Source organism: Dendrobates tinctorius, unplaced genomic scaffold, assembly GCF_039654945.1.
Source record: "Dendrobates tinctorius isolate UK_male_01 unplaced genomic scaffold, ASM3965494v1 ptg000111l, whole genome shotgun sequence".
NCBI lineage: Eukaryota > Metazoa > Chordata > Amphibia > Anura > Dendrobatidae > Dendrobates > Dendrobates tinctorius.
In genome coordinates, this window is record NW_027361779.1 from 28,300,235 (window position 1) to 28,324,619 (window position 24,385).

Consider the following 24,385-nt stretch of genomic DNA (forward strand, 5'->3'; position numbering starts at 1 on the left):
TGCTGAAACAATGAATTGATTGGAAAAACAGGAGACCTTTACATGTAGATTCATGTGCCCATAAATATGTCAGAAATTATTGTTTTGACATAAATTTGGTCAGTATACACTACTGTTCAAAAGTTTGGGGTCACCCAGACAATTTTGTGTTTTCCATGAAAACTCACACTTTTATTAATCAAAAGAGTTGCCAAAAGAATTTAAAATCTAGTCCAGACATTGACAAGGTTCAAAAAAAAGATTTTTATTTGAAATAATAATTTTCTCCTTCAAACTTTGCTTTCATCAAAGAATGCTCGCTTTGCAGCAATTACAGCAATGCAGACCTTTGGCATTCTAGCAGTTAATTTGCTGAGGTAATCTGGAAAATTTCACCCCAAGCTTCCAGAACCCCCTCCCACAAGTTGGTTTGGCTTGATGGGCACTTTTTGCGTACCACACGGTCAAGCTGCTCCCACAACAGCTCAATGGGGTTGAGATCTGGTGACTGCGCTGACCACTCCATTACAGATAGAATACCAGCTGCCTGCTTCTTCCCTAAATAGTTCTTGCATAATTTGGAGGTGTGCTTTGGGTCATTGTCCTGTTGTAGGATGAAATTGGTTCCAATCAATCGCTGTACACAGGGTCTGGCATGGCGTTGCAAAATGGAGTGATAGCCTTCCTTATTCAAAATCCCTTTTACCTTGTACAAATCTCCCACTTTACCAGCACCGAAGCAACCCCAAACCATCACATTAAATCCACCATGCTTGACAGATGGCATCAGGCACTCTTCCAGCATCTTTTCAGTTGTTCTGTCTCTCACAAATGTTCTTCTGTGTGATCCAAACATCTCAAACTTGAATTCGTCTGTCCATAACACTTTTTACCAATCTTCCTCTGTCCAATATCTGTATTATTTTGCTCATATTAATCTTTTCTTTTTATTAGCCAGTCTCAGATATGGCTTTCTCTTTGCCACTCTGCCCTGAAGGCCAGCATCCCGGAGTCGCCCCCTCACTGTAGACGTTGACCCTGGCATTTTGCATGTACTATTTAACCCCTTCACCCCCAAGGGTGGTTTGCACGTTCATGACCGGGCCAATTTTTACAATTCTGACCACTGTACCTTTATGAGGTCATAACTCTGGAACGCTTCCATGGATCCCAGTGATTCTGACATTGTTTTCTCGTGACATATTGTACTTCATGTTAGTGGTAAAATTTCATTCAAATAACTTGCGTTTATTTGTGAGAAAAACAGAAATTTGGCGAAAATTTTGAAAATTTCGCAATTTTCCAACTTTTAAATTTTATGCCCTTAAATCACAGAGATACGGCACACAAAAAACTTGATAACTAACATTTCCCACATGTTTACTTTACATCAGCACAATTTTGGAACCAAAATTTTTTTTTGTTAGGAAGTTATAAGGGTTAAAAGTTGACCAGCGATTTCTCATTTTTACAACACCATTTTATTTTTAGGACCACATCACATTTGAAGCCACTTTGAGGGGTCTATATGATAGAAAATACCCCAAAGTGACACCATTCTAAAAACTGCACCCCTTAAAGTGCTCAAAACCACATTCAAGAAGTTTATTAACCCTTTAGGTGCGTCACAGGAATTTTTTTGAATATTTAAAAAAAAAATGAACATCTAACTTTTTTTCATAAAAAAAATACTTCAGGTTCAATTTTTTTTATTTTACCAAGGGTAACAGGAGAAATTGGACTGCAAAAGTTATTGTGCAATTTGTCCTGAGTACGCAGATACCTGATATGTGGGGGGGAACCACTGTTTCGGTGCATGGCAGAGCTCAGAATGGAAGGAGCGCCGTTTAACTTTTTCAATGCAAAATTGGCTGGAATTCAGATTGGACGCCATGTCACGTTTGGAGAGTCCCTGATGTACCTAAACAGTGGAAACCCCCTACAAGTGACCCCATTTTGAAACTAGACCCCCCAAGGAACTTATCTAGATATGTGGTGAGAACATTGAACCCACAAGGGCTTTACAGAAGTTTATAACGTACAGCGGTACAATTAAAAAATCATATTTTTTCCACAAAAATGATCTTTTCACCCCAATTTTTATTTTCCCAAGGGTAACAGGACCCTAAAAGTTATTGTGCAATTTGTCCTGAGTACGCTGATACCCCACATGTGGGGGTAAACCACTATTTGGGCGCATGGCAGAGCTTGGAAGGGAAGCAGCGCCATTTGACGTTTTTGGCTGGAATTGAGATCGGACACCATGTCGCGTTTGGAAAACCCCTGATGTACCAAAACAGTGGAAACCCCCCACAAATGACACCATTTTGGAAACTAGACCCCCTAAGGAACTTATCTAGATGTGTGGTGAGAACTTTGAATGGGCTTCACAGAAGTTTATAACATAAAGCCATACAATTAAAAAATCATATTTTTTCCACAAAAATGATCTTTTCACCCTCAATTCTTATTTTTCCAAGGGTAACAGGACCCTAAAAGTTATTGTGCAATTTGTCCTGAGTACGCTGATACCCGACATGTGGGGGTAAACCACTATTTGGGCGCATGGCAGAGCTCGGAAGGGAAGCAGCGCCATTTGACGTTTTTGGCTGGAATTGAGATCGGACACCATGTCGCGTTTGGAAAACTCCTGATGTACCAAAACAGTGGAAACCCCCCACAAATGACACCATTTTGGAAACTAGACCCCCTAAGGAACTTATCTAGATGTGTGGTGAGCACTTTGACCCCCCAGTGCTTCACAGAAGTTTATAACGCCCGGGCGTGAAAATAAAAATTCGTATTTTTTCCACAAACATGATCTTTTAGTCACCATTTTTTTATTTTCCCAAGGGTACCAGGAGAAATTGGACCCCAAACGTTGTTGTCCAATTTGTCCTGAGTATGCTGATACCCCATATGTGGGAGAAAACTACTGTATGGGCACACGTCGGGGCTCGGAAGGGAAGTAGTGACGTTTTGGAATGCAGACTTTGATGGAATGGTCTGCGGGTGTCATGTTGCCTTTGGAGAGCCCCTAATGTACCTAAACAGTGGAAACCCCCCACAAATGACCCCATTTTGAAAACTAGACCCACTAAGGAACTTATCTAGATGTGAGGTGAGCACTTTGAACCCCCAAGGGCTTCACAGAAGTTTATAATGCCAGGGCATGAAAATAAAAAAATCGTATTTTTTCCAGAAACATGATCAATTAGTCCCCAATTTTTTCATTTTCCCAAGGGTAACAGGAGAAATTGGACCCCCAAAAGTTGTTGTCCAATTTGGCCTGTGTACGCTGACACCCCATATGTGGGAGAAAACTACTGTATGGACACACGTCGGGGCTCGGAAGGGAAGCAGTGACGTTTTGGAATGCAGACTTTGATGGAATGGTCTGCGGGTGTCATGTGCGTTTGGAGATCCCCTGATGTACCTAAACTATTGAAACTCCCCACAAGTGACCCCATTTTGGACACTAGACCCCCCACAGAACTTATCTAGATGTGTGGTGAGCACTTTGAACCCCCAAGTGCTTCACAGAAGTTTATAACACTCGGACGTGAAAATAAAAAAATCATTTTTTTCCACAAAAATGATATTTTTGCCCCCAATTTTTTATTTTCCTAAGGGTAACAGGAGAAATTGGACCCCAAAAATTGTTTTGCAATTTGTCCTGAGTAGGCTGATACCCTACATGTGGGGGTAAAACACTGTTTGGGCGCATGGCAGAGCTTGGAAGGGAAGGAGCACCATTTGACTTTTTCAACTCAGAATTGGCTGGAATTGAGATCAGACGCCATGTTGCATTTGGAGAGCCCCTGATGTGCCCAAACAGTGGAAACCCCCCAATTATAACTCCAACCCTAACCCCAACACACCCCTAACCCTAATCTGAGCCCTAGCCCTAACCCTAGCCCTAACCCTAACCCTAGCCCTAACCCTAGCCTTAACCCTAACCCTAGCCCTAACCCTAACCCTAATGGGAAAATGGAGATAAATACTTTTTTTTTAATTTTATTATTTTTCCCTAACTAAGGGGGTGATATCGGGGGGTTTGATTTACTATTTATGGCGGTTTTTATATTTGGAAGCTGTCGCACGCTAAAAGACGCTTTTTATTGTAAAAATAGTTTTTGCATCACCACATATTGAGAGCTATAATTTTTCCGTATTTTGACCCACCGAGTCATGTGAGGTCTTATTTTTTGCGGGACGAGTTGACGTTTTTATTGGTACCATTTTCGGGCACGTGACATTTTTTGATCACTTTTTATTCCTATTTTTGGGACACAGAATGAACAAAAACCAGCGTTTCATGAATTTCTTTTAGGGGGGTGCGTTTACACCGTTCCGTGTGCGGTAAAATTGATAAAGCGGTTTTATTCTTCGGGTCAGTACGGTTACAGCGATACCTCATTTAGGTCTTTTTTTATGTTTTTGTCGGTTTTATGCAATGAAAACTATTTTATATAAAAAATAATTATTTTTGCATCGCTTTATTCTGCGAGCTATAACTTTTTTATTTTTTTGCTGATGATGCTGTGTGGTGGCTCGTTTTTTGCGGGACAAGATGACGTTTTCAGCGGTACCATGGATATTTATATGTGTCTTTTTGATCGCGCGTTATTACACTTTTTGTTTGGCGGTATGATAATAAATCATTATTTTTTGCTTCGTTTTTTATTTTTATTTTTTAAGGGGTTCGCTAAAGGGGTTAACTAATGGGACAGTTTTATTGGGCGGGTCATTACGGACGCGGCGATACCTAATATGTGTACTTTTATTGTTTTTTTTTATTATTTCTAAAAAATGGATTTATTGGGGGAATATTTTTTTTTTTTTTCTAATTTATTTGGCGATTTTTTTTTAATTATTTTAACACTTTTTTTTATTTTTTTTTTACTTTATTAAATAGTCCCAGGTGGGACATCACTGTCCTGTGACAGATCGCTGATCTGTCACATCACATCACTGTGACAGATCAGCGATCTGACACAGGCACTGCAGAAGGCTTCCTCATGCCTGCGCTTTGCAGGCACTGAGGAAGCCAGCTTCCTCAGGCCCCCGTCGCCATCTTGGATTCGGGGGCCTGGAGGAAAGGAGCCCCCCGCAGCAGCGCTGCACATTGCGCTGCCGTGGGGGGCTCAGGGAAGCACGGAGGGAGCCCCCTCCCTGCCGATGCTTCCCTTTAACCCCCGGTACACCGCGATCATGTTTGATCGTGGTGTGCAAGGGGTTAACGTGTCGGGGGCGGTCCGTGACCGCCCCTGACACATTGTGCCGGGTGTCAGCTGTGATAATCAGCTGACACCCGGCCGCGATCAGCGGCGCTCACCACGTGGGCGCCACTGATCGCGCCGACGTACTATTCCGTCCATGGGCATAGGGGCCCAGGTCCCATGGACGGGATAGTACGTCGGATGGCAGAAAGGGGTTAATGAAGCAGTCAGTTGAGGATCTGTGAGGCGTCAATTTCTCAAACTACAGACTTTAATGTACTTGTCTTGTTGCTCAGTTGTGCAGCAGGGCCTCCCATTTCTCTTTCTACTCTGGTTAGAGCCTGTTTGTGCTCTCCTCTGAAGGGAGTAGTACACACCATTGTAGGAAATCTTCAGTTTCTTGGCAATTTCTCTCATGGAATAGCCTTCATTTCTAAGAACAAATGGAGCGCCCCCCAGGGCCGGGGGTACTCGGTACCGGGCCGGGCAGGCTCTTTTACAGGGGAAGTGTGTCATGGTGGGGATAGTGACCCAGTCCGTGGCCCTGGGTGTCCAATGTAAATGATGGAAGTTCAGATGAAGGGGGAAGATGAATAGGTGATAGACATATTAATGTGGAGGCCAGACAATCAATGGTTGTAATGGCTATAAAAAATGATCAATAATATATATTTTATATCATGATCCACATAATGATCTGAACAATCTAGGAAAAACTGCACATTTGATAGAAACAACCCAAAAGAACCAGCAGTCAAAAGATCCATAAAATGAAATATTTTATTAAATGATGTTTAAAAATATTATGGACATACAGTGTATTGGTAGGGAGAAACAGAAAATATGGACACACCATGGTCATAGGACCAGCCACACTGCAGACACAGCACCAGGAAACAGCAATGATGGAATAATTACACAATGCTAGTAATAAATCAGGGACACATGGAGAAATAATGATCTTGTTGCAAGGAGAGTTAAGAAAACATCACCATGTAGCAAGTGCTACTGCTAACTAAAAAAGTTCCCTGATAGTTGGAGACACACATTATGGCTCAACCGATGCTCTAAGAGCATCGCAAGTAAAATAGCTGATAGCTACATTAATGTACCTGGAAGCAGTGGTGGCAGTGGGGGTCGGTCCAGTCCCCGACGCGCGTGTTGGAGCCAAAGGACTCCTTCCTCAGGGAGCGTGGAGAAAGGCGCGACCACCGGGTTTATATAGCGCGCCCGCCAGAGGCCGTCTGCGCGCATGAAATGCCCGCCCTGCATCAGCCGGATCCATGCTGCAGCGTCACCGGAAACACGCGGGCCCACGTGATCCAGCGCGCTAAGCAAGGAACACAGATGACCGCACAACGGACACAGCGCATGCGCGCAGACAGCGTCGGGCCAGAGCCGCCATATCTAAGAGGGGCAGGGGTGAGGGCAGAATAGAAGTGCATCAAATAGTACTCATTATATATACATAAGTAGAATATACCATCTGTGCACTGCATATTAATCAGTACATAAAGAATGGCATAGAAGTAAGGGGCTTGGCATAGCATATGGAATTAATACATTACACGTATTCATAAATAGGCCACGTCCGTAGCATATGATAACATGTAAATTCCTATTATCAAGATTAGAGCTAAAAAGGACTCACAATTTAGGCAGAATTCATTATCCGGTACATAATATATAAATGCACTATGTAGATATAGCCATAATGATATAGGAAATTTATATCACATTTGCTAATGCCAAAGCACCTAAATGGCATCAAAAGATACCCCATAAAACTGCACATATATGAAGAGAATACGCACAGATATGTATATATATATGTAAATAATCAGAAAAATATACAAAACACGACACAAAATACAAAAATGATAATAAACAAAATTAAGAAGACAAAGTGCATATAAATACATATAGATCATATGCCAATATGGATAACACCCAAACCCATCACTCATCATAAATAGGTGTACACTGCCCCATATGTATATAAAAAACACACACAAAGAAGCAGAAACATCATCGTGGATCAATCCGTCAAGCTGCTTTTATGATTCCAAAGAACCCTCGGACACCTTCCACAATTTCAAGAGACAATATGTCATGTTCAAGTCACTAAAAAAAATAAAAAATTACATATTAATAAAACGCAAGACCACAATGCTCACATTAATGTCCACCCAGATGGATTACAAGTATGGGGCATACGAAATATTTTCATTTAATCCACGTGGATAAATGGTACCTAAAGTCCAGATCCATCTGGTTTCTGACCTAGCCAACCGATTAGACAATTTACCACCCCTTATATTGATGTTAAGAGCATCAATACCCCTTACTCTAAGGAGTGTAGCATTGCACTGATGAAATTCCTTGAAGTGCCTGGGTAGCGTCTTCAAGCTTGAATCATCAGTACAAGTGGCAGCAGCCAATATACCCAAGACATGCTCCCTTGTGCGTACCTTCAACTGCCGTGTGGTCATGCCCACGTAAATGAGCCCACACGGACAGGTGGCATAATATATCACGTACCGAGTGGTACAAGATATACGTTGCTTAATGGAAAATGTCCTGGTACCATCAAAGTTAGTAAATGAGGTACTTCGTTTGAAATTGGGGCAGGCTATACATCTGCCACAAGGAAAGCATCCATGTCTAATCGGAAGGTCATCCAGAAAAGTATGTACTGGATGATCAACATAATGACTAGCCACCAATTGATCACGTAGATTCCTAGCCCTTCTAAAGGTGATGGACGGATACTCCGGGAGAAATTTATTCAGAATGGGATCCACCATAAGGATAGGCCAAGCCCTCCTCATCGCATCTCGCATCATTCCATGTTGGGGATGAAAAGAAGTGACAACTCTAACAACATCATTCCCCTTAGATTTATTGCGATCCCTGTAGAGCAGCTCATTACGAGTTACATGTTTAGCACGTTGATAGGCTTTTTTTATGCTCCGTTTACTATATCCACGTGATAAAAACCGAGTTTTTAATTCATTGGCACGGTTCTCAAAATCTACATTAGTGGAACAAATACGACGAAGTCGTAAGAACTGTCCCACAGGGATAGCTTTAATGAGATGATGCGGGTGACAGGATGAGGCATGTAGTAAGGTGTTAGTAGATGTCTCCTTACGGTAAATATCAGTCTGAATTATTCCTTCTAAATCCTTTTTAACGGAAACATCCAAAACGTTGATTTTTTCCGGATCCCAAGTCAATGTAAGCTTAATATTTAGATCATTATCGTTCAAAGTAGATATAAATTGCAGGAGGTCGATGGAGCTGCCCTGAAAGATAAAGAAGATATCGTCGATGTAGCGCGCCCATAAATGTACACGCTCAATCAACCCCTCTCCATCAGACAGGAAGAGATCCCTCTCCCACAGCCCCAGGAAGAGATTAGCATAGGACGGCGCAAAGGCCGCACCCATGGTGGTCCCCTGGAGCTGTAGGTAGAAGGATCCCTTAAACACAAAAAAGTTGTGTGTGAGAGTGAACTCTAAGAGCTCCAGGATGAGGTCCCTAAGTCCCACTGGAATAGTGGAGGTGGTCAAATAAAATCGTACGGCACGTAGGCCATCGATATGCTTAATGTTGGTATATAGGGACTCAACATCAACAGAAGCAAGAAGAGAATCACTCTCCAAACAGAGTCCATTGACCTTCCGCAAGAGATCTCCAGTGTCCTTGAGGAAGGAAGGCAAACTGGATACCAACAGCTGAAGATGATGGTCAATCCATTTGTTGATGTTCTCAAGGAAATTCCCACGACCAGATATAATAGGTCTACCCGGTGGTGATCTGATGTCCTTATGAATTTTAGGCAAGAGGTACAATGTGGCTATGGTGGGCTCTTTTACAGTAAGTGCCGAAGCCAGCTGTTTGGTGACAATGCCGTTAGTCACGGCCCTATTGATGATCAAATCTAATTTAGCAGTAAATGCCGAGAGAGAATTATAAGTAAGTTTTTTATAGCATACTGAATTGTTTAGTTGACGGAATGCCTCTCTCTCGTACATTGATATAGGCCAGATTACCACATTGCCACCTTTATCAGCCGGCTTCAGCACCACATCTGGAAGATTTTTAAGATACCTGAGCCTCACCCTTTCATTCTTAGTCAGATTGTCAACTCTGCAATATTTCGGGATCTTCCTAAACTCATCAGTCACCACACGCACAAACAAATCTATGCTGGGACATGATGTAAATGGGGGGAATTTCAATGATCTAGGACGAATGGATGGGGGAATTTTACCTCCCTCACCATCATGTTCAGCCGCTAGCGCCTCCAGAGTTCTTATTGCCTCCTGCTCCTCTTCTGTGGGAAAAAGGTGTCGGAGATCATTAGTGGAAAAATATCTCTTGAAAAGTAATGATCTAGCAAACAAGTTAAGATCCTTTACAGCGGTAAAGGTATCGAAACTGGAAGTAGGTGAAAAAGTAAGGCCTCTTTCCAATAGAGACAAATCCACCCTTGTGAGATCATACTGACTTAAATTAATCACCTTATTATCCTTCTGATGTGATTCAGATTGATTCATTAGGTGTCTTTTATAAGGGTGGAAAGAGTACCCACCAGTACCATGGGAAGAGGCCGAGACTTGAGATCCATCTGATTGCCCACCTATGGAGGTAACTGAGGTACTAGAAAATGTACGATGCAATTTAGGATTGCTACTATTTCTCCATAGGTAGACTTTTTTCATTTGATAGTCTTTGAGGTCCCTATTGAATTTGGTCAGTTGGTTTTGCTGGATTTTTTTAACCACCATATCCATGGACTTATCCAAATAGGTTTCAAACAATTGGATTTTATCAGAAGAACAGCCCTTGCGTACCTCTTCTTGGGTTAAATCAATAGATTTATCCAGCATCTCAATGTTACTAGAATAAAAATTAACCAAAAGTTGTAAAAAAGTTAGGGATCACAAATTGGATGCTTCCTCCCATTTGGCAATGAATGTGTCATCCTCAATGGAAAAAGTGGGGATGACTTTAACTCTCAAGCCTCTGGGAATCATTTGATTGGATATATATTTCTCCAGGAATAACCTGTTCCACCACAGTCTAGATCGTTTAAGAAGTAGTGTTTTCATATGTTGTAATTTAACATCCCAACTTGAGTCAACCATCTGTGGAGCACTGCTCCCCCCAGAACCAAACACCTGGTCCACTTGATCGAGCCAGACTTTGTCTCTTGCTCGATAGTCCATCCTGTCCACAACCAGAATACCTGTGCATAACACAGTAAGAATATAATAGAATGAATAGGTGATAGACATATTAATGTGGAGGCCAGACAATCAATGATTGTAATGGCCATAAAAAATGATCAATAATATATATTTTATATCATGATCCACATAATGATCTGAACAATCTAGGAAAAACTGCACATTTGATAGAAACAACCCAAAAGAACCAGCAGTCAAAAGATCCATAAAATGAAATATTTTATTAAATGATGTTTAAAAATATTATGGACATACAGTGTATTGGTAGGGAGAAACAGAAAATATGGACACACCATGGTCATAGGACCAGCCACACTGCAGACACAGCACCAGGAAACAGCAATGATGGAATAATTACACAATGCTAGTAATAAATCAGGGACACATGGAGAAATAATGATCTTGTAGCAAGGAGTGTTAAGAAAACATCACCATGTAGCAAGTGCTACTGCTAACTAAAAAAGTTCCCTGATAGTTGGAGACACACATTATGGCTCAACCGATGCTAAGAGCATCGCAAGTAAAATAGCTGATAGCTACATTCATGTACCTGGAAGCAGTGGTGGCAGTGGGGGTCGGTCCAGTCCCCGACGCGCGTTTCGGAGGCAAAGGACTCCTTCCTCAGGGGGCGTGGAGAAAGGCGCGACCATCGGGTTTATATAGCGCGCCCGCCAGAGGCCGTCTGCGTGCATGAAATGCCCGCCCTGCATCAGCCGGATCCATGCTGCAGCGTCACCGGAAACACGCGGGCCCACGTGATCCAGCGCGCTAAGCAAGGAACACAGATGACCGCACAACGGACACAGCGCATGCGCGCAGACAGCGTCGGGCCAGAGCCGCCATATCTAAGAGGGGCAGGGGTGAGGGCAGAATAGAAGTGCATCAAATAGTACTCATTATATATACATAAGTAGAATAAACCATCTGTGCACTGCATATTAATCAGTACATAAAGAATGGCATAGAAGTAAGGGGCTTGGCATAGCATATGGAAATAATACATTACACGTATTCATAAATAGGCCACGTCCGTAGCATATGATAACATGTAAAGGGGGAAGATGGTAGGATTATTAATAGGGGAAAAGGGGATTTGTGACGCCACCTGTTATGAGCTCATTTTCTGCTCCACCAGCTGGGAGTTCTCCTTCCATTCTCCCTCTGGTAGTGACAGGAGGTAGTGAGGTTAGTTTAATTGGTAATAGTCTGTCACCTGACGAGGAGGACAGTAATTTGGATTTCTGGAGTATCAGACTGGATATAAGACAGCCAACGCCCTATCCTGTTGCTGGTGATTCAGTCTGTTTCTCAGGTCTTGGACTTCAGCTCTGCTCCAGTCATCTCAAGTTAAGTTTGTTTTTTGCTAATGTTCACACTTGCTCTTGTTGGTCAACTCAGTTTTTGTGTGGTCAGCCAGCCCAGCTGGGCTGTGCTGAATTTCCACTCTTATTTATCTGTATTTGCCAATTTGCCTTTTTGTCCTTTATTAGATTGGCCTCTTTTTGCTCTGTCTCAGAATATTCCAGAGTGCTGATATAGTGGGAGAAGTCTAGTGACTTCAGGGTTAATTTTGTTATCAGAAGCGTTGGACATTATTTTTGGTAGGGTTTTTGGCAGATTGCAGACAGTATCTTTCCTTTCCTGTCCATTCAAGTTAGTTTGGCCCCATCGGTTGCTCAGCCTATTTTTCTGCCTTTGTTCGTGTTTTCATCTTGCTTCACCGTCAATACATGTGGGGGGCTGTCTTTCATTTGGGGTCTGCTCTGGGGAGTTAGTTTTCCTCTTTTCTTACTTTAGGTTTATTTAGCTCTCCGGTTGTGACGAGGCGTCCAGGACCACTGTAGGCACGCTCCACGACTGCTTCTATTTGTGTTTTAAGATCAGGGCTCTGCAGTCTGCATAGTTACCAACCTCTCTGGTTTTCTGAGACTTAGCGTGTGTTGCTTTTTTCCTCCTCGGTGACCCATTCATAACAGCCACCCGTGGCACTCGGCTAGGATAGCCGACGCTGCGATGCAGACCCTCTGGGATGATGATTTAGCGGCTAAGGTGGTGAAGCTCTCTACGGGTAGATCTGTGTCCCAGGGCAGTTGAGCCGGTGATGTTGATGGTGATGTTTGCAATATGAGGCAGGCAGTTGTAAAATAACTCGTAGGACACGGTTGGGTGCAGTTTCTGGGTTTTTACTCACAAATTTCATGTACATGTTGGTCCACTTAGTGCTGCGCCTCCGAGGGAGGGGTCCGGGAAACTCCCAGGCAGATTGGGTACACCTTTCAGGACTCCTCCTTGTGTCTTCTCTCAAGGCCGTGTCTCTGTGCTGAATTCTCCTTACTTTCCCTGCCCTGCGCCTTCACAAGTAGTGCCCCCAGCTGGTAGCCACAGATCTCCTCAGGCAACGTGTGTCAGGCTCCGAGGTCGGTTACTCATACCGCTGCCTTTTGGAGGGTGCTTGTGGCTGTGGCTGAGGCACTTAAAGTTACCTCATCCTCTGGCTTTCTAGCTGAGTCCTATAATCCTCCACTACTTTCAGGGGCCGGCTCCCCCACTTCGGCCAGATCCTTCCCTTCCAGGATGCGGGCTCCACGGGTGGCCAGTCACACTACCCATGCCCCTAGGACCCCTGCTTCCCAGTCCAGGAGCGTGGACAAGATGTTTCTCTCACTTCCACCCACAGTCCTCTACAGCAATCCTGCTCTCTCGCTGGTCCTGTCACCGTCTGACTAGTTTCTGGAAGGATCTCTTTACCTCAGAACTAGCTCCTCCCACCAACTGTCACCTTTCTCACTCTGATTGGATGCTTAACTATCACTCCACTACCTAAGCTCCTCCCACTCTACCTACCTTCTACACTAACCCCCCACAACCTTTCCTAGCCAGTCTGGGATGAGGCCATCCTCCCGAAGTGTACGCCCAGGTGCCCTGACTAGCTAATGTGTGTATTGAGTGCAGTGTTAGGACTCCTGGGTGGTGATCCCTCATTACCTGAGGGTGAGATACTCCTCTGGATGAGGTGCAGTACCTCTGTGGCGACCAAACCCCCAGGGGCACCACACAAGAATAGGCTATCGAGTTTCACATGAAAGTTCTTTTTTTCTGGCCATTTTGAGAGTTTAATGGAACCAACAAGTATAATGCTCCAGATTCTCAACTAGCTCAAAGGATGGCCAGGTTTATAGCTTCTCTAATCAGCCATACTGCTTTCAGCTGTGCTAACATACTTGCACAAGGGTTTTCAAGGGTATTCTAGCCATCTATTAGCCTTCTTACACAGTTAGCAAACACAAAGTACCATAAGAAAACTGGAGTGATGGTTGTTGGAAATGGGCCTCTATACACCTATGAAGATATTGCATTACAGACCAGAAATTTGAAGCAGAATAGCCATTTACCACATTAACAATGTATAGAGTGTATTTCTGAATAATTTAATGTTAGATTCATTGGAAAAACTGTGCTTTTTCTTTCAAAATTAAGGAAATTTGAAAGTGACCCTAAACTTTTGAACGGTAGTGTACATTGGGATTCCACAGTGCCAACTGAATTGATCAGCACTGATCCATTGAGACATGGGTTTTTGAAGATCTCTGCAGATGTGTTGTGTGAATTCACGGGTCAGGTTTTCCAGCACATTCTAAAGATGCTTTATCCACATGATGTAAAAGAAAACATGATTAATAAAATCAGTTTATTTTTTTCCATTTCTCTATGGCCTAGTTCTCATTTGCCTAATGTTGCTGAAGAGAGATCACCTTGGGTATTCTGACCTATCTGTTGCTACTCAGCACTACGAAAGAAGTCCAAGATGCACTGCATTTTCTGAAACTTTTTTATCATAACTAGTTTTACATTTTTTGTGCAGCATTAGTTCTGCTGTAGGATTGGGCCAGACTAGATTAAATTTTACACCTCATGCTTTGTTAAACTTTGATTTCTCATGATCCTGTAGCTGTGCACCCAAGGCTCACCCAAAGCTTTACTTCATTGAACCACTTTTGGGCACACTGGTGAGATCCCACAACACTTGACATTTTAGACTTGCGTTAAACTAGTGTCATCACAATTTGGCACACATCTTTACATTTTGCCCATTTTTCTTGCTTCCAGCACATCAAATTCAAGAACTGTTTGTTTCATGCTTAGTATGTGGTGAACCACAGGAGAGGCATCATGTTTTGCAGAGGGGCCAGCTTGGTCATGTTGTTCCATTGGCCGCAGATTTTAATGTCATGGTAGCTGAAGTGGGCTGTTGGACCACTAAACACTTTCCTCATGTGCACAGCAAATGTCAGTAGTGAGAGCTGGCACTTATGGTGATGCCATAGGACTCCACAGGAATCTCCTTTAGAGGTGATGTCTGGATGAAGATGTTGGAGCACCGGTAATGTTCGTGCATTTACAAGCAACCAGACATGTGTGAACTTGATAAAAAATGTGATAGAGAATGAGATGCATTAATAGACATGTAAATGTTTAAAAGTCCAAATTTTATTTAAACATTTAATAAATCAATGATCTTGTGTACACAACAGAATACAGGTAAATAAGCTAAAATTTGGTGGGTGGACAAAATGTGGGAGAAAAAAACTAAATGTTTGAATATTTGTAAGCATATACCGTGCATGCTCAAAGTGCTTTAATATACACTCACTGGCCACTTTATTAGGTACACCTGTCCAACTGTGTGTTAAGACTTAATTTCTAATCAGCCAATCACATGGCGGCAACTCAGTGCATTTAGGCATGTAGACATGGTCAAGACAATCTCCTGCAGTTCAAACCGAGCATCAGTATGGGGAAGAAAGGTGATTTGAGTGCCTTTGAACGTGGCATGATTGTTGGTGCCAGAAGGGCTGGTCTGAGAATTTCAGAAACTGCTGATCTACTGGGATTTTCATGCACAACCATCTCTAGGGTTTACAGAGAATGGTCCGAAAAAGAAAAAAAATCCAGTGAGCGGCAGTTCTGTGGCCGGAAATGCCATGTTGATGCCAGAGGTCAGAGGAGAATGGGCAGACTGGTTCGAGCTGATAGAAAGGCAACAGTGACTCAAATTGCCACCCGTTACAACCAAGGTAGGCAGAAGAGCATCTCTGAACGCACAGTGCGTCGAACTTTGAGGCAGATGGGCTACAGCAGCAGAAGACCACACTGGGTACCACTCCTCTCAGCTAAGAACAGGAAACTGAGGCTACAATTTGCACAAGCTCATCGAAATTGGACAGTAGAAGATTGGAAAAACGTTGCCTGGTCTGATGAGTCTCGATTTCTGCTGCGACATTCGGATGGTAGGGTCAGAATTTGGCGTAAACAACATGAAAGCATGGATCCATCCTGCCTTGTATCAACGGTTCAGGCTGGTGGTGGTGGTGTCATGGTGTGGGGAATTTTTTCTGGGCACTCTTTGGGCCCCTTGGTACCAATTGAGCATCGTTGCAACGCCACAGCCTACCTGAGTATTGTTGCTGACCATGTCCATCCCTTTATGACCACAATGTACCCAACATCTGATGGCTACTTTCAGCAGGATAATGCGCCATGTCATAAAGCTCGAATCATCTCAGATTGGTTTCTTGAACATGACAATGAGTTTACTGTACTCAAATGGCCTCCTCAGTCACCAGATCTCAATCCAATAGAGCATCTTTGGGATGTGGTGGAACGGGAGATTCGCATCAGGGATGTGCAGCCGACAAATCTGCGCCAACTGTGTGATGCCATCATGTCAATATGGTCCAAAATCTCTGAGGAATGCTTCCAGCACCTTGTTGAATCTCTGCCACGAAGAATTGAGGCAGTTCTGAAGGCAAAAGGGGGTCCAACCCCTTACTAGCATGGTGTACCTAATAAAGTGGCCAGTGAGTGTATACTGTATATTACAAATACTTTTAATTAGAGTATATGTATGTACAAATATGTTTATCATTTTAAAAGATATTAATAAGTTTAATAGTAATAAGGAAGTTCTCCTAATACAGGTATACACCTTAGAAAAGAAGTACAGTTAAAAATACATAAGTATGCACCCTCAGACAGTGAGGATAAGCATTTCCCACATGTTAGCGGTAAAAATCACATGATAAACAATAATATTTAAGTGAAAAATCTGACCCATCAAACCCCCAAAGCATGGTTCACCAATGCTTCATCAGGGTGTTTGACCCCTGACAAAGCATTGGTGAAACATTGGTGTTTAGTGGGTGAGCTTTTTCACCTAAATATTGGTGGTTAACCTGCATTCTGGTGTTTACTTGTACTCATTGTTTTATTATATATTTGAATATAATTTGGACTTTTTAACCATTTACTTGTCTATTAATGAGTCTCTAGCACATTGTTTCTCTTTTTAGTGGTAGTTGCTTCTTCTGTGCTTTATGGAGACATTACCAACAGTAATTTAGGTTGCAAAATTTTGATAATCTGTAACATGTGTGGAGTTGCAAACAACACTTTACTGAAGGAGGCAACAGGGTATAGTCTCTCTTAAAGGCCCACTTGCTGTAGCTCACACAATAGGATAGGAAGGAGGTTTCATCTCCTTGTGAACCAAGCATGTTTCGGGCCTGTTAGTGCGATTGGAGCACAATTCTCTTCACTTGCTATTGAAGGAGTTGCTATAAGAAAGCACAGTCAAAGTAATATGATGATGGATTGATCTCCATGGGTTGGCTCCCTATGGCGTAGCGCAAGTTGTTTGGAGTTAATCATGGTTTTGGCACTACCATTCTTACTGCATGGGGTAGGGTGGACAAAGATTGTGGTGTGGAGGTCACGTTGCACTGTTTCCATCTGGAAGTGCATAGAAAAACCATTCTGCAGGAGAGCAATTGTTCAGCCTTATCTTTCCTGACTGTATACAGCCTCACTCCTTTATGGAGGCAACTATAATGAGAATAATGTCGCCTCAGTGTGGACTAGAATAGTTTATTGGAGTAATGGTGCTTCCTTCCTCTACGTTGACTATACTAAACAGGACAAAACTGCCAGGTCACAGGAAGTGTGTCAGCACTGAGCTGGGAGGCTCCTCCCAGCTGTTCCTATGGTAGTTTATTGTGAGGAGACTGCATACCTTTTAAGCACAAACATTGACCAGTAGATAGCAGCAAAGTGCAAGGCATAATGCACATTTATCAGTCCTGTTATACACTCATTACAACATTCAATGTATTATACATCTCCTAACCCACAGTGCCCAAAGTAATTTTGGCACACTGAAACAGATCTACTGCCACAAGACAACTGTTTCAATCAGCAGTAGTAAAATGGTTACCTAGATACCACAATTTATCCCTTCTCTTGAAATGTGTCATTGTCAGAAGATAATCTGTGTTATTCATTTAATCAGTCAGTGATTTTAATATGATGTCTGATAAGAATATACATATCAATACGCATATTTATAGCATGTACATCTGGATAATCTTAACCATGGGTGTTCTCTTCTGATATTGAAGAATAGTGTAATTGTCATTTCTATTGGTCCTGTCATTATTGTAAAGTGTAAAACATTTTGTTAGTTTTATGTAATTTACCAAAATTTTGTTTTTTTTTTATGAAATATTGTTCTTCATGATAGTGTTATAGTGGTTTATTTCACAATTTTCATTCTTTTATGCCCTATCAGAGCGATGTATCAAACAAAATATTTTAAAAATAACATTTCCCACATGTCTACTTTACATCAGCGCAATTTTTTAAACAATTTTTTTGTTAGAAAGGTTAAAAGTTGGCCAGCAATTTCTCATTTTTCCAACAAAATTTACAAAACCATTTTTTTAGTGACCGCATCACATTGGAAGTGACTTTGAGGGGTCTATATGACAGAAAATACCCAAAAGTGACACCATTCTAAAAGCTGCACCCCTGCAACCACATTCAAGATGTTTATTAACTCTTTAGGTGTTTCACAAAAACTGAAGCAATGTGGAAGGAAAAAATAAACATTTATTTTTTTCACAAAAAAATTTACTTTAGACCCAAACTTTTTTATTTTCTCAAGAGTAACAGTACATGGAACCCAAAATTTGTTGTGCAATTTCTCCTGAATACGCCGATACCTTATTTGTGGGGGAAATCTACTGTTTGCGCACACGGCAGGGCTTGGAAGAGAAGGAGTTCCATTTGACTTTTTGAATTTAAAATTTGCTAGAATAATTAGCGGACGCTATGTCACATTCAGAGTGCCCCTATGTGCTTAAACAATGGAAATCCCACAAGTGACCCCATTTTAGAAATAATACCCTTCAAGAATTTTATATGTGGGTATAATGAGTATTTTGAACCCACAGGTACAGCACAGAATTTGATAACATTAGGTCAACATTTTGAATATGTCGTCATTAGTAGTGATGAGCGAAAACATTTGGCATTATTTGTTACTCGCACAAATAGTATGCTATTCGTTACTTGGTGAGTAACTAGCTATTCTCCTCTGTATATTTGAGTGACCAACATGTTTTAATAAAACTAGGAAACAAAAGAGCGCAATAGGGTCTTATCTGGTGATAAATGGAATAGATGTGAAAAAAGTCTACTCACCCTTTCCAGGAGAGGTATAAGCATATAAACTCGCCGTCAGCTTGCTGCACGCCCGAAGGTCCACTGCGTGACCTCCAATGCAAATCCTTAAGGATATAAAGTTATTCTCGGGCTTACTGTGCGCTGCTTGACCGGAATGAAATCACCACAATATGAGAAATTTGACCATTTAAATGGTCAAATTTCTCATATTGTGGTGATTTCATTCCGGTCAAGCAGCGCACAGTGAGCCCGAGAATAACTTTATATCCTTAAGGATTTGACCAACATGTTTGGCGCTTTATTGGCAGGCAATGAACATGCTGGGCTTGCTTGCCAATCACTGTAATGCCGATGCCATCTTTGGTGTGGCATCACTGTGATTGGCTGGCCTTACAGCATCATAGGGGATATTTAATCCATGCCTGCACCATCTTGAGCACATTTCATCCGGAAACAGCATAGTGAGAGCATAGAGCATGAAGATTAGTTCTCTGTCAGTGTCATAATATACAAAATAGCTCTTTTTAGAACCAAACAATATTACTCAGTACCAGAATATATTAAACAATTTTTTGAGCTACATAATATTCCTGTGTACAAGCATATACTAAACTGCTTTTATTGCAGCTAAATAAAGTTGCTCAGTGCCAGCATATATCAAACATCTTTTTTAAAAAGTCACTATTTACCAGTAATTTCCCTGAGTCTGCTGTTAGCATGTGTCATAAAGGTGATATATATATATATATATATATATATATATAAAATTCTATTGGTTTAATAAACAGCGTATATTTATCTAGCATTGTGGAACTGGTGCAAAGCATGCAGAGATATGCAAACATCACTACCAGTAATTTTCCGGGTTCGGCTTTTGACATGAAGGGGATATAAAAAAATTATCTGCTATTAGTTAAATAAATAGCGTATATTTATCTACCAGTTGTGCAACTGGCGCAAAGCCTGATGAGATACGCAAATGTCACTATTTACCAGTGCCACTAATTTTCTTGAATCTGCTTTTGGCCTGTGTCATGAAGGTGATAAAACAAAAAAATTACTCTGCTATTGGTTAAATAAATAGCGTATCTTTATCTAGCGGTTGTGCGACTGGTGCAAAGCCTGCTGAGATATGCAAATGTGACTATTTACCAGTAATTTTCCTGAGTCTGCTGTTTCCGTGTGGCATAAAGGTGATATAACAAAAAATAGCTCTGCTATTGGTTAAATAGTGTATATTTATCTAGCATTTGTGCGATTTGCGCAAAAGCCTGCAGAGATACTCAAACGTCACTATTTTACCAGTAATTTTCCTGACTCTGCTGTTGGAGTGTGTAATAAAGGCGATATAAAAAAACTACTGTGCTATTGGTTTCTTAAATAGCATAGATTTATCAAGCAGTTGTGCAACTGGTGCAAAGCCTGCTGAGATATGCAAATGTGACTATTTAACAGTAATTTTCCTGAGTCTGCTGTTGCCGTGTTATAAAGCTGATAACTAAAAGAAAAATTACCCACACATTGATAGATACAGGGAATTTGTACACAACACCTCTGTGAGGGTACTCGTGAAAAAAAAGGCCAGGAGATTTTTTTTCATAACGCATTCAATATAGGAAAGGGTGACGTTAAGGAATGGGGACGTGGATGTGGTGGTGCCGGCCAAAGCCATGTGACAGATCAGAAGTACAGATGGGTGGACACCAGGATGTTCAGGTCCGGCAGGTTTGGCTGAACAGTTACAAAAAGTTCAGGTGCCAGAACAGTACCTGGACTCAAACCCAGACCCCATTCACTTGAATTGGTGACTGAACATCCAGTGTTTGCTGCGCTGTTATGTGCATAACAGAGCGGCAAACACTGCTTCTGATCTGCGGGGAAATTATCTGTATAACGTTTACCTCCGGTCACTGGTGTCAGCTGATGAGACTACTGATCCCATCATCCAACACCTGCTACCACTAGTCACAGTGAGAGCAGGAGCTGCGGATGGGAGTATTCATTAGTGGCTCATAATAGGTGAGTTCTAGGAAACAATGAAAGCATTATCAAAAATTTGCTGAACCTAAAGAAATATATTAAGAAATCACGTTAGCAGCAATTCTTTTATAAAGTCTCCTTTAGCAGATGGATAATTCTAATAATACATGTGCGCAGAGCAGAGCTGCAGAGATTTTTCCAATATTCTACCAATATTCAGCAAATATGTCAGCACTTTATAAGGCTCATGTTGATGGCCAAAGTCACAACACAGTAGTAACACTGTCTCTTACAGGGAAATATATGAAAAATATAAAGTACTCTGCAAAAGATTTGGTAAGGGTTGGAAATATTGCGGAAATATTGCTGCAAAGTAAAAATGTCAACAGTTTACTATATCAGTTAACTAAATGGAAAGTAAAACTTCCATATTTGTCTAAAAAAATACCTAGAATAATTAGTGCTGTTTTGAAGGAAAAAGTAGTAGCACCAGTTTTTTAAGGAACTCGGCAGTGAGATTATTTCAAACATCTTGGAAACCTAAATACAAATATATGGATGGAGGCTTACACAAAAACCTTCTGTCTCTTCTTGTAATCCCAGACAGACTCTATGATGTTCAGATTAGTGCTCTGTGTGGGGCCATGTCATTACTACCAGGACTCAATGTTCTTCTTTACACTCAAGAGTTATTAACCCCTTAGTGACAGAGCCATTTTGCAGCTTAATGACAGGCCAATTTTTGCAATTCTGACCACTGTAACTTTATGAGGCTAGAACTCTAGAATGATTTAACAGATCCCGCTGATTCTGAGATTATTTTCTCGTGACATATTGTACTTCATGCTAATGGTAAAATTTCTTTGATATGACTTGTGTTTATTTATGAAAAAAATCGGAAATATGTCGAAAATGTTTCAAATTTAGCAATTTTCAAACTTTAAATTTTTATGCCCTTGTGAGATATGTCACACAAATTACTTAAAAAATAACATTTTCCACACGTCTTCTTTACATCAGCACAATCTTGGAAGCAAAATTTTTTTTGTTAGGAAGTTATAAAGGTTATAAGTTGACCAGCGATTTCTCATTTTTACAACAAAATTTACAAAACCATTTTTTTAGGGACCACATTACATTTAAAGTCATTTTGAGGGGTGTACATGACAGAAAATACCCAAAAGTGACACCATTCTAAAAACTGGACCCCTCAAGGTACTCAAAACCACATTCAAGAATTTAATTAACCCTTTAAGTGCTTCACAGGAACTGAAGCAATGTTTAAGGAAAAAAATAACATTTAACTTTTTTTACAAAAAATTTATTCAGAACCAAATTTTTATATTTTCAAAAGTGTTAAAAGAGAAAATTAACCACAAAATTTGTTGTGCAATTTCTCCTGAATATGCTGATACCCCATATGTGGGGGTAAACCACTGTTTGGGTGCAGGGCAGAGCTCAGAAGTGTTTCACTAAAGTTTATAATGGAGAGCTGTGAAAATAAAAAAATCATATTTTTTTCCAGAAAAATGATTTTTTAGCCTGCAATTTTTTATTTTCACAAGGGTAGCAGGAGAAATTGGACCCCAAGACTTGTTTTCCAATTTGTCCTGAGCAAGCTGGTACCCTATATATGGGGGAGAAACCACTGTTTGGGCAGACGTCGGGGCTCGAAAGGGAAGTAGTGTTTTTTGGAATGCAGACATTGATGGAAAGGTCTGTGGGCATCATTTAAAGAGATGTCTCCTGATGTGCCTAAACATTAGAAACCCTACACAAGTGACCCCATTTTGGAAACAACCCATCAAGGAGCTTATCTAGATGTGTGGTAAGCACTTTGAACCCCCAAATGCTTCACAGAAGTTTTTAACGCAGAGCCGTGAAAATAAAAAATCTTTTTTTTCCACAAAATTATTTTTTAGGCCCCAATTTTTTTCCCCAAGGGTAACAGGAGAAATTAGACCCCCCAAGTTGTTGTGCAATTTGCCCTGAGTACGCTGATACTCCATATATTGGGGAAACCACTATTTGGGCGCATGGCAGAGCTCTGAAGGGAGGGAGCACCATTTGACTTTTTGAATGCAAAATTGCCTGGAATCAATGGTGGCGCCATGTCACGTTTGGAGACCCTCTGATGTGGCTAAACAGTGGAAACCCCTCAATTCTAACTCCAACCCTAACTCCAACACATCCCTAACCCTATTGCCAACCCTAACCATAACCCCTAATCACAATCCTAACCCCAACACACCCCTAACCCTAATCCCAACCCTAACAATAACCCTAACCACAACCCTAACTCCCACACACCCCTAACCCTATTTCCAACTCAACGTAAACGTGGGGATCCATGACAAGGATTACGAGCTTACATATTTTGGCCAAAATATCAACTAATGCCTCACATTTTTTAATGTGTTTTTTTGCACTTTTTTATTCGGGGTGCAGTTGGGCCTATTTGGTCTTGTAAACTGTGGTGTCTGTTCACATGGTATGCATCTTGATAGCGCTGGGCAGCCCACCTGATCTAACTAATAGGCTGTTAACCTGGATGCTGTGCATTGCCACAGTGTGAACAGTGCCACATATAAGTTTTCATTGTGCATTTATATACCAAGCAGCCGCCCCCTCCATGGATTCATAGGGTACCGTTACACCTAGCGATGCACCAGCGATCCCGACCAGCGATATGACGCAGTCAGGATCGCTGGTACATCGCTAGGTGGTCGCTAGTGAGCTGCCACACAGGCAGATCTCACCAGCGACATCGCTGGGGACGGGAATCGTTACTTACCTGTCAGACGCGGCGATCCTGCGTCCTCCCGCCCGGCTCCACACGTCGCTCGTCTCCACAGCAGGAAGCGCCGCAGGAAGTGACCGACGAGGAATGATCCAGGAGCTTCTCGCGCGATCAGCGATAACCAGCGGGGGAGCCGGTCGGAGGTAAGTATCACATGCAGCGATATCGCTAGTAATATCGCTGTAACGTCACAAAATCGGTGACATTACAGCGATATTGCTAGCGATATCGCAGTGTGTAACGGGGGCTTTAGGATGTGAGTGGCTGTTTCATTGGTATTTTTGCACCTGTGTTGCTGCCATCTTAACTATATGGGTCCCTCCCTTCTGAGCCCTGCCATGCATCCAAACAGTGGCTTTCCCCCACATACGGGGTATTGGTGTACTCAGGAGAAATTGCACAACAAATTTTGTTGTCTATTTTCTCTTGATACCCTTATGAAAATAAAAAAAATTGGTTCCAAAGTAAACTTTTTGTGAAAAAAGTAAAATGTTCATTTTTTCCTTCCTCAAGTTTGTGACACGTACACTTTATGAGATACACAGTCTTAGCTGACTATCTAGAACTTTTAAAATTCTCCTTTGTATTTTCTAAACACAATTACTTCCCCTCTTCCCAAAATGTAA

The 24,385-nt window shown here is 41.6% G+C and overlaps 1 protein-coding gene across 1 annotated transcript in view; it reads left to right on the forward strand.

Moving 5' to 3' along the window:
- Positions 1–24,385, forward strand: part of CNR1 (cannabinoid receptor 1) — a 178,366-nt gene that overhangs the window by 61,817 nt on the left and 92,164 nt on the right. The gene's annotated exons all lie outside the window — the stretch shown is intronic.